Source organism: Echinops telfairi, unplaced genomic scaffold (assembly GCF_000313985.2).
Source record: "Echinops telfairi isolate 266 unplaced genomic scaffold, ASM31398v2 ScPeMD7_5592;HRSCAF=6446, whole genome shotgun sequence".
Lineage (NCBI taxonomy): Eukaryota > Metazoa > Chordata > Mammalia > Afrosoricida > Tenrecidae > Echinops > Echinops telfairi.
The window spans coordinates 13,418,005-13,429,261 of NW_022109491.1; positions in this window are offsets into that span (position 1 = coordinate 13,418,005).

The window sequence follows — 11,257 nt, forward strand, 5'->3', positions numbered from 1 at the left end:
ATCAGGGTAGGTCCATGTGGCTTCTCCTCAAGGATATCTTGCAGGAACTGAGCCTTGCCAGCTAAAGCAGGGAACTGGCTAAGGCAGCTGCACCCTGATCCGACCATCACAAAGCAAGAGACCCAAGAACTAGAAAGGTGAGGCTCACCAAGCCATTTATCCCTCGGCCCTTCAATTAACCCATGTGTTTATCGGCCAGGTTGGCACAGTAAACTTTAACTATCTCAATCATACAGGCATGAACCAGATGTGAACCGCACACGACGCTCTTCTCCTTGGGCTCCCATTCGGTGCCCGCAGGCACCTATTTTCCTTCGGATTTGAACAAAGCCTTTGATTTCCAAGCCCAGAAGGCTCAGTAGCAGGCTGCTGGCCGTGGTGCGTAGGGTGGCCAAACTGCGGCACAAGGGGGAGGGGAGCCTTTCAGAGTGGCCAGGAGATCTCAGTCATCTCAGCTGGCCGAGCGGCGTGGCCCATGGGCAGGGGTGGCCATGCTCCCACAAAGGCCCCGAGGACCTCACAGCATTGCTTCACAGAAGAGACTGGTGGTCCCGGCACTGGTGACGTCAGGGGCAAACGCATGGGCGTGCGCTGTCCGTACAATAGCTGATCTCTTTCCCGGTGACCTAGCGCGAGGAGCAGCGGCTGGATTGTTTTGTCTCATCGCAACCACTCTATTTTTATAGTGCTCTGTGGACTATTTCCAGGCGAACCACGCCGCTGAATCCTGGGCTCCTGACAAAGGAGTGAGCCTTTTGCAGATGGGAGGCAGACTCCTAGATGGATGGAAAGCCCAGCTGAGGCCACTCAGGCGCTGAGTGCGGGCGGGGCATGAGCTGAAACGTGTCCCGGGCAGTCACAGAAGAGAGGCTTGGCAGATGCAGCGCTCTCTCCGCATGCTTCCTGGGATCGAATGAGCAGTGGCAGCAAATCGAATGAAGGGGAAAGTCCTGCTCCCGGTAAAGGCGCGTTTCTTCAGGATGGTGTGGACGGAGACACGGTGGAAGGGCATGGGCAGGGTGTGGCAGAGGTACGAGGAAAGAGAACCCCCAAACCAATCTCACTGCCACTAGGTTGATGCAGGCTTGCGATGACCCCTCAAAGGACAGTGTAGCACTGCCCCAGGGGGCTGGTCTCTTTGAAATCAAGGCTGTCAAGCCTTCTAAAAGCAGCGGACCACGCCTGTCTCCTGACAGGCTGCTGGTGGGTTTGAAACACTGACCTTTTGATAGTTGCTGGATGCTTAACCCAATGTCCCCACCCCGGTCCCCTGCATCTGGGGAAGCTCAAGTAAATGGGAGTGGGGAGAGGGCCCAGGTCCGCCCTCAGGGGACAGTTGAAGGGCAGAGGGTCTGGGAGCTGGCATTCCCATGGGGTCTATCCTGGCTTGCTTTGATTTTATTGGAGCCAGTTCTTCAGGGGAGCAAATTGGCTGCCTGAGGCTCTTCTAGTTAGAATAACTCATTTTCTGTGAGACATTCACACTCTAAGTTTCGATGACAAATAATGAAACAATAGCCAGCCACCGGAGGATACCCCCTCTGGCCTCCCCAGGGCCTCAGTCTGGTCCACAAGGCCTGACAGGGTCCCTGCCATGAGGCAGGGCAGGCTGGGTGCTCTTTGATCTCTGCCTCCCAGGCCCAGACAGCTGCTACGGGCTGACTTTCCTCTTTGTCGCTGGCGTCCAAGAGGAAGATTTGGCAAATGACCTCCCTCTGATGGAGGAACGAGATGGAGATTGGTTTAATGTGGTGGTCCTTTGGGAGAAATCAGTCTCTACGCTCCTCTTTCAGATCTGTGACATGCTTAGGGTTATAAGACAGTTGAAGGTGTGTGGAGAGTACATGGCCTGTGCCTGTTGAGCTCACCTGACTAGAGAGTCTACTTGAAGTGATGGGGTGGACCCTGTGCTAGTTAATCACTGCTGCCTAAGTAATGGTCACCGAGGTGGCCAGTCACTACGATAACGATTGACCATCTCATGGCTCCTGGGGGCCAGGAGTCCAGGCACAGACTGGCTGGGCCCCTCATAAAGCTGTCCTCAAGCTGACGGCAGGCTTGGGGTCTCATCTGAAGGCACGGTTGGGGAAGAATCAGCCTCCAGCCTCACTGGTGTTTGACGGGCTTTGGTTTCTCCAAGGATGCTTGACTGCGGGTCTCCTTTACTGGGTGCTGTTGGCTGGAGGCCACCCTCAGTTCCTTACCATTTCACCACTTCTGACATGGCAGCTTGTTCCAGCAGAGATACAGTCTGCTAGCCCAAGGGCAGAGGTTCTCCACCTTCCTAATGCTTGCGACCCTTTAATACAGTTCCTCATGTGGTGGTGACCCCGAACCATAAAATTATTGTCATTGCTACTTCATCACTGTCATGTTGCTACTGTTATGAATCGGGTGACCCAAAGGGGTCACAACCCACAGGTTGAGAACCGCTACCATAAGGAAATGAGAGTTTTTGTTTTCTTAAAAAATTTAATCATCAGGTGACATGCTATCCCCTTCCTATAGACAGTTGGTTAGTAACAAAGTAGTAGGCCAACCTCCACTCAAGACAGGATGGGAGACTTCCCATTGGTGTCAAATACGAGATGAAGCACTTCTTTGGGCTAGCTCTCTTAGAGCTCTGTCTATCATAGGCACCCTCCAACCACTACACCAACCCCAGATAGCCTGAGGCAAGGGCTGGCACGGAAGTGGTTTGTCTGGACACGTGTTTCCAGAGAAGGAGCATGGGGATGGGGCGGAGGGTTTTGGTTCCTTGTTGACTGGTGGCCTGGGCAGGGGGGAGGGGGGGGGCTTTCCAACGTGGTGGCTTGCTTCACCTGTCCAGCAAGGGAGCGAGTGTGCTCACAAGAGGTCACAACCTCAAGCTAGTCTCAGCCGAGAAGTGGTATCTGCCATCTTTGCTGCATTCTGTTGGTGAACATCAGGGAGCCCTGGTGACATCCTGGTTACTCACTGGGCTACTAACTGCCAGGCCGGCCGTGAGAAACCACTGACCCGCCTCAGTGAGGGAGAAAGACTGGGCTTCCTCCTTCCATTAAGAGGTAAAGCCTTAGAAACGCACAGGAGGCAGGTCGACCCTGTCCTTTTGGATCGCTGTGAGTCGTCGGTGGCTTAACGGCAGTTAAGCTTTTGGGGGATTAGAAGCTGTTCATCGTTGCAGCCCACCCTCAAAGAGGGGTGGGGAGAGGATTGCACATGCACTGGAGTGCTCCCGAGAGGAGATAGCCACGCACACCTTACAAAACCCATTTCCTGGCCAGTACACATGTGCTGGCTATTATGTTCACAGGAGGGAGTGACACTTCACTGAGAGATGGGAAATCAACCTTGGTCCATTGCTGAAGTATCCTGCAGAGGGCTTACAATACTGGATTCCCTTTCACCTCCGTGATCACCTTGAGTGGTCCTGATTAGATATTGCGTATGAGAGGTAGCGAGATTCAGGACCAAGTTTCTTGTCCAAGAGTTGAGAACCTCTTGTACCTTTAAGTGGCGGCGAGGTGTCAAGAGTAAAGGCTGTGTTGGGGTTGGCAGATGCGAGGTGAGCTCTGCTGGATGAGGGCTAGCTGGAGGGGGATCCTGACCCCTGGAAGGCAAACTGCCCAGGAGAGTCCACGAGCAGATATGCAGATAGGCAGGTGGGCTTTAGAAGGGACCCTGAGAGATGGGATTCAGGAAGGGTGGCCAGAGAAACACAGTAAATTCTTAAAAGGGCCAAGTTCCTTGACAGCTCTTCTCCTCGGAAAAGGCAGACTTGGAGAAAGAGCTGCCTTCTCTATCATTGTCTATTGGTGCCCCGCAATGTTGCATGTGGACTTCATGCCCTCAGTGGGAACCATGGTGCGCTGATGTCTGCCCACCAGAAGGTGTGGTTTCCTCTCACCACCTCGGTTCAGTTGTGATTGAATTTTCCTTCTTTCGATTTGTATGATAAAGATGAGTGGGAAATGGAAATGTGGACGCACTGGCCCTCCTGGTAATACATTTGCGGCAAAGATGGCGCCTGTTAGATACACATGAAGAGTGTTGGCTGGTTAACACCCGCGTGCTACTGACCAGATGACTGGGATGGGGGAAGGAAATCAAACAAAAGAACATGTCTACAAGGCTAGAAACATTTCCTTAAACACGTGGAGCCGTGGAAGACAGTGGGGGGACGTCTGTAAAATATGGATGGAGCATCAACATTGAAGGAGGGGAAAAAACCAAACAAACTCCCCGCGACTCAAATACAGAGAAAAATCAACAGATCCATACCGAGCTTTTGATGGGAAGACAGCTTGTCCCAGGCTCTTTAATCAAGACGACAGTGTTCAGCTCGCTATTGACACATTTTCTCAGGAAAGTTGATGACACCATCAGACTCACCACCCAACTGCCAAAGTAATTTTTAAAAGCATAAATCAGAGTGTGTCCCTCCCCTCCTTCCAATCCCTCCACTTGCACTTAAAATAAATAAAGACCCGAGGCCCAAACCCAGCTTCTGTGAGCTCTAGCCCTTGATCTTGGCTTTCGTCCCTCCTCCCAGCACTATTGTCTGCTGCCCTCGATTGGGCCTCTCTAGTTGTTGTTGGGGGCTTGTTGAGCCAATTTCTTCTCGCAGTGACCTCCGGGATCTCACAGTGGCCTCAGTGCTGGAGCAGAACTGTCCCCTGGGGTTCCTTGGGCTGTAATCTGCCCTAAGAGATCTAGCCCTTGACTTTGACTTTGATCCCACCTCCCTCTGTCCTTCCTCCCATCCATCATACCCGGTTGTGTGTAGCCGATGGTCTTGCCTGCCCTTGAGCCCCTTTCAATTCATATTGACCCCAGTGACAGAGTAGAACTGCCCCGTGGGGTTCCCTGGGTTGTCATTAATCTTCATGGGAGCAGATGGCCGGGAATGAGCAGGGCCAAACCACCAGCCATTTGGTTAGCCACTGAGAGTTCAACGATTGTGCTACCAATTCTCCTGGAGTTTGGCACGCTGTTGCCCATGGGTCAAATCACGCTTGCTACCAGTTTTATACGTTTGTTTTTAAAAAAAAACAAGTAGGTTTGAATGGCTGAGAAATCCCAAGAGGAAGTAACCGGCTGCACGTGAAAACCGTATGCCGTTCTGATTTCAGTATCTGTACATAGAGTTGTATTGGAACCAGGCCATACTCTTTGGTTTCCAAATTGGCGATAGCTGCCTCCCCACGACAGCGTCGTCGTGGTGAAGTTGCAGCCGAGCCCGTGTGGTCTGCAGAGCCTAAAGCATTCACCGTTTGCCCCTGTGCATGTCTGCGGATTCCAGTCCTAGCCACATTCCCGCCTTGTCTCTCACAGGCCAAGCCTGTGCTTGCTCCGGGCCCTTTGCCAATCTCTGTTTCTGGGACGCTTTCCTTCGACCTCAGCTCAAACATTCCTCCTGTCCTCCGTCTCCACGTACACTGGGATACTCCTGGCCCATCTGGTCAATTTTGACTCGTAGCCACCCTGTAGGACACAGTAGAACTGCCCCGTGGGTTTCCAAGACAGCAAAGCTTTCGACGGGAGGAGAAAGCCCCACCTTTCACTGAAGGAGCGGCGGGTGGTTTCATACTGTGGACCTGCTGTTAGCAGCCTGACTCATAGTCTACGAGGTCCCCGCTCCACAAACTTGCCTAGGTTGAAATGTTGTAGCTCACCTACTCAAAGTCTTTCTCTTCTTCTTAGTTTGATTTCCCTCCCATTCATGCTAGCTACAGGTGGGAGCAATAGTGCCTGTCTTGCTCCCACTCTGGGAGTGCCCGACACACTTGCCGCTCCAGACAGGTTTGTTGATGGACTGCTCATCTGTTTCAGGTGCGATCCTCTGTCACAGCTGTACCGGCACATCCTTCTCCCAACAATGGACTTGTGCACCCCCCCACCCCCCCAAAGTGCCACTTTCAGTAAGCTTAAATTCATGGGAATTTAAGGCAGGACACTGCAAAATTTAATGTACTGTTTGTCACTTAATTTATTTTTTAACATGTTAGGCAATCCTGCATAATCAACATTGACACCATAATTAACTTTCCATAATATTTTATAGCTTTTCCCACAGCTCCCCCTCTTCCCACAGCTCCCCCCCCCCCAACCTTGATAGCATATAAGGGTCTGTGCTTTCTACAGTTCTAACATCGAGTCTGCAACTCACTTTTCAGGAACATAGCTCGTCAAAGAGGGGCATTTTCGGGATAAGGATTGGACTTTGATGCAAACCCACCAACGGCTCTGTGAGGGAAAGGGAGGCTGTCTGCTCCCGTGAGGTTTACAGCCTCAGGCCCTTGTGACTTAGAATTGCCTTCATGGCGGTGAGAAGGCCTTTGTCGATGCCTTTCCTTTTGCTTTGTATTTCCACACACACACAAGGTCACTCGTGTCCGATAGATGTGCTATTGGTGGACATATGGTTTGAGCGGCTTTTCCCTTAAGATCTCTGGTCCAATTCGTGAGCCACAGAACTGCCCACATAACATGTAAGAACCCAGCAATTGCCTTCCACATGTGCTCCTTTACTGCCTGGTGCTAGCCCACGTGGACCCTTTCATGGGACCGAAAGTCAAACCAAACCCCCTCTGCTTGAGTTGATTCCAACTCCAGGCGGCCTCACAGGACAGAGGTCAAAGGCAGTCCAGCCTTAGGGACGCAGATGGCCTCATCCGTCTGTCACGGAACAGTGGGTGGGGTCCAGCTGCGGACCTTTCATAAAGCAGCCTGATGCTTCATCCCCTGCACCACCAGGATTCTGTTTCTCATGGGACCAGAGCCTGGGACTGCGGGAGAGTGTGACTGGCCTCTGGCAGCATGTGCACAGCCGAGTGGAATGTTCGAAAGCCAGCCCGTAGCCCCTGTCAGTGTGGAGCAGGTATGTTTGTTTTGGAGGCTCAGAAACTGCGAGAAGCCTAGCAGTGACTGCAGCCGTTTCTGGCTGGGCATCTTTGCCGGGATCAAAGATAGGTCTCTGCTTCCTTCCTACCAGTCCCCCAGCCCAACAGGGTGTGCAGAATTCCCTTTGGGACCTTTCCCTGGGGAGGGAGACACAGTAGGATCATTCTGCTTCTGGGGAGCTTTCATGTGGTTTGGGGGAACAGATGCGCTTGCTGGCAGTGGACACCAAGGGTCTGGAAGCATTAGATGCCGCTGCAAGGGGCAGTCTGGATGGATCCGGCTACTGGCAGGCAGTGGTGCTTGGTTATGGGGTAGTGACCCAGGGGAGGACATAGGGACTGAGCCAGTGCCCAGTGGGGCAATGGCCAGCCAAGCTCACTGCCGTGGAGGAACCCTGGGAGGCTGAGCTGGTGTGGTGTGGCAGGAGCGGGGCAGATGCAGTGCCAGACCGGATCCCAGAGCTGCAGCAGGCTGCCCGCAGAAGCTGCATTCTTGGCCATTCTGAGTCCCTTCCCATGGAGCCCGCTGCCTCTGGGGAGGCCGGGTTGTGTTTGCAGGGCTCGCTGGTTGTTTCGGGCACAGCTAGTTGTGTGCCTCAGTGCTTCGGGTTGTGATGGCGCAGGGTGGCTTTTGCCTCTGGTCCTGTGCTGGTGGTAGGGTTGTCCACAGAACAAGGGCTTGGAGTCAGACTGGCTCGACCACTTCAAGATGGACGACCCTGGGCAAATTCCCTAGCCAAGCTTTTCCTCAGCTGTTAAAGGGGACTCGTTCTCAAAGCTGCCTCAGAGGGTTGCTATGGGGATTAATAAACTCTCTCTCCATATCCCTTGTGTCTTTCTGCCTCTCTCTGCCTGTCTGTCTATCAACCTATCTATCTACCACCATCCAGTTGATTCCACGCACAGTGACGGTATTGACAGGGTAGAACTGCCCCATAGGATTTCCTCGGCTGACATCTTTCTGGGAGGTTATCACCAGGTCTTTTCTCCTGCAGAGCCACTGGGCAGGAAACTGCTGACCTTTCAGTTAGCCGTTGAGCGTCCTGAGGGCTCAGTAATCACAAGTCAGCAATGCAAACCCACCAGCCACTTCAGGGGAGAAAAGTGAGGCTGTCTGCTCCATACAGGTTTACAGTCTGGGAAAGACTATATAGAATTACTGTAGGTCAGCATGGTCTCGACTGCAGTCTGCTTAATTGTGTGTGCGTGTACAAATAAATCCAGATGTATATATGCCCCAATATATGCACACATATCCAAATATATATATAAAAATATGTATGTATGTATGTATGTGTGTATATACACACACACAAATGGATGCATCATAGAGCAGATGTAGCAAGAAGACTGGAGAAGAATGAATGAGTCTGAATGAGGGTGCTGGCAGCAATATCGAAAGCGCCCTGGACTGCCAAAAGAACGCATCTGGAGGCAGTACAGCCAGGCTGCTCCTAGAAGCACGGAGGGCCGGGATTCATCACGCTTTGGCCGTGTCATCCGGAGGCCATCCTTGGGAAAGGGCATCGTGCTTGGTCAAGTGGAGGGGCAGTGACAAACAGGAAGGTAGTCCACAATATGGAGTGACATAGTGGATGCAGCACAGGGACACTTGTGAGCACAGTGCAGGGCCGGAGTCAGTGTGAGTTGGAACTGACTCGAGGGCACCTAACAGCAACAACAACGTGGTGTCTGTTTGATATTTGATCTGTGTGATAGGTCATGTACCCCTGGGTGACACAAATTTCCTTGCCTGATGGCACAAAGGATCAAGTACTGGGCGAACAACGGAAAGGTTGGCAGTTCAAACCCACCCAGAGGCACACTCACGGAAGGGAAGCCTGGTACCTGCTGTCGAAAGGCCGCGGCCTTGGAAACCCAATGGAGCAGCTCTGCTCCGCACATGCAGGGTTTCCCTGAAGTGGAGTGGCCTTGGGGACAGCGAATAACAAGGAAGTCTGTGTATCCCATAGGAAGCACTCATTCAATGCTACCTAGTATTTTATTTTATGCTGTTTAAAAGGATACCAGAAGATGTTTACATAGGCATTATTGATTCTAGGTAGGTGTCTGGCCATTATTGCTATTTCTGTTTTTTAACTTGTTGCTTTCCCAATCCATCCAGGACTCTTTTTGGAATGTGTAACGCCAGCCATCCTGTGTTGGCTGTGGAATACAATAGAGAACCAAGGAGCAGTTTCAGAATGTGCTCTTGTTTTCTTGAAGAGCCCCCTCCCCCATGAAAATGCACACCATGCTTATTTAATCACACCTCCCTGCTTCCTGCCCTTCACTTTCGAATGCACGATAATATTGCAATAATAATCCTCCACGTCTTTGTAAATAAGGAACATCTGTGTGATACTTATGACCCATAAAGCCCAGCTATGGTCTGGAATGTTGCTCTAGTCCCAAGTAGGTCATTGCAATGGAGCCATGATCTGAAGACCCTCCCGGGGCCCTCTGCTCTGCTCGCGGAAGCCTGTGCCAGCCTGCCCAGATGGGAATGGGCAGTGCCCCACATGGCAGTTGGCAAAAATTAGTTTCCCGAGGGTTCATTTGCCCATCAGTGCAAAAATGCGGTTGTCTTTTTGCAGGAGAGCTAGAATAATGGCAGCTGTAGCCAGGAGCAGTCAGCTTTCAGTTGTGTGCACGGCTCAGATGCTTTCTGCCGGTGGGGCAAGCTCTGAATCCCAGCTTGGCCCCGGACACTCGGTGCATGCATGTTGCACGTACTGACCTTTTCGGTTTGGTGTCCAGGAGGCGCTGTATCAAATCTGCAGCCCAGTCAATGACTGAGGGATCTTACTTTCTTCCACGTATTTTGATTTTCTTACTTTATTCTCAAGGATCCCTGGTGGCACAGCGAGTTACAGGGTGGGTGGCTGACTGCAAGACTGGCAGCTCAAAACCACCAGCTGCTCTTGGGAGAAAGAGGAGGCTTCCTACTCCCGCCAAGATTCATGGTCTCGGAGCCCCCCAGGGGCAGTTCTCTGCTGTCCTCTCGGCTGGAATGCACTTGGTGGCAGTGAGGTTTTGGGTTTTGCTTATGTTAAAGTGGTAGATGGCGTGTGTGTTCACAGGCTCACTCGCTGTCTTCAATGAGTGAGTCATGGTAGCATTCAGCCCATTCCCCTTCATGTCCAAGGAGCCCTGGTGGCACAGTAGGTTAACATTGGGTTGTGAACTGGAAGGTCAGCAGTTCAAACCCACCAGCTGTTCCTCAGGAGAAAGATGAGGCAGTCTGCTCCTGTAATAGATTTCAAATCTTAGAAGTCCCAAGGAGCAGTTTTCCGTCCTCTTGGGCCCTGGGGAGTTGCAGCCAACTAGCTGTCAGAGACTTTTTCCTCCTTCATGCCGTTCGACATGTTCTTAAAGTCTGCACATTTATTTGCATGTTTGGTTTAAAAACAGCAGCAGCAACAGGATCAGACTTGGTGCTCATCAAAAGCTGGTTCCGTGTTTTGTGCACAGGGTACACCGGGGATGGTGAACTTTTTAAGCAGCCGTTGACAGTTAAGTGCAAGAACGAGCATTCTAATCTTCCAATAAAACTTTATTTACTACAGACAGGCGCCTGACCCACAGGACGTGAGTAGGATAACATTCGTATCATGGTACATGTAGAAAAGTCACCAATCTCTGTCCGCCTGGATGAATTGTCATCACAAGGTGATGCTACAGGAAGCCACCACCTCACAAAGTAAAATAAGACCTGTGACTGTAAAGTTTCCACACGAAGGTGTGACCTTTTCACACCGCAGGTAACCACTGTTCTGGCTGCTAAACATTGTACCAAAATTTTGTGGTGTGTTAAATTATGTCTCTGAAAACACTAGATTAAAAATGAAATTGTTCTTGTGGAGCAAACTTAAATGCGTGGGTAGAATTGGGCTTACATCCAACTGGCTTCATCACCACGATTAAAGTATAGATAAGCTCTTAGAATCTCGGTGCTTAGTGATGTCATGGGTGACATATTGGGCTGCTACCCTCAAGTTCAACAGTTCAAAACCCCTAGCTGCTCCTCGGGAGACATAGGAGGCTTTTTACTCCCGTTAAGAATTACAGTCTTGGAAACCCACAGGGGGAGTTCTTACCTGTCCTACAAGGTCACTATGGGTGGGCATTGACTTAATGGCCATGAGTAAGTGAGTTCGAGTCCATTATGATAAAAAAAATCATACTATGACTATTACAGATGGAATTGTGTCTCCCCACTACCCTCCAAAAAATGTGTTTTACATTCTAACCTCCATGCCTATGGCTGTAACCCTAGTTGGGAATGGGCTGTCTCTGCCTTGTGAATGAGGCAGGGTTAATTGAGGGAATATTTTGAGTCAATTTCTTTAGGGGTATCAAAGAGATTAAAC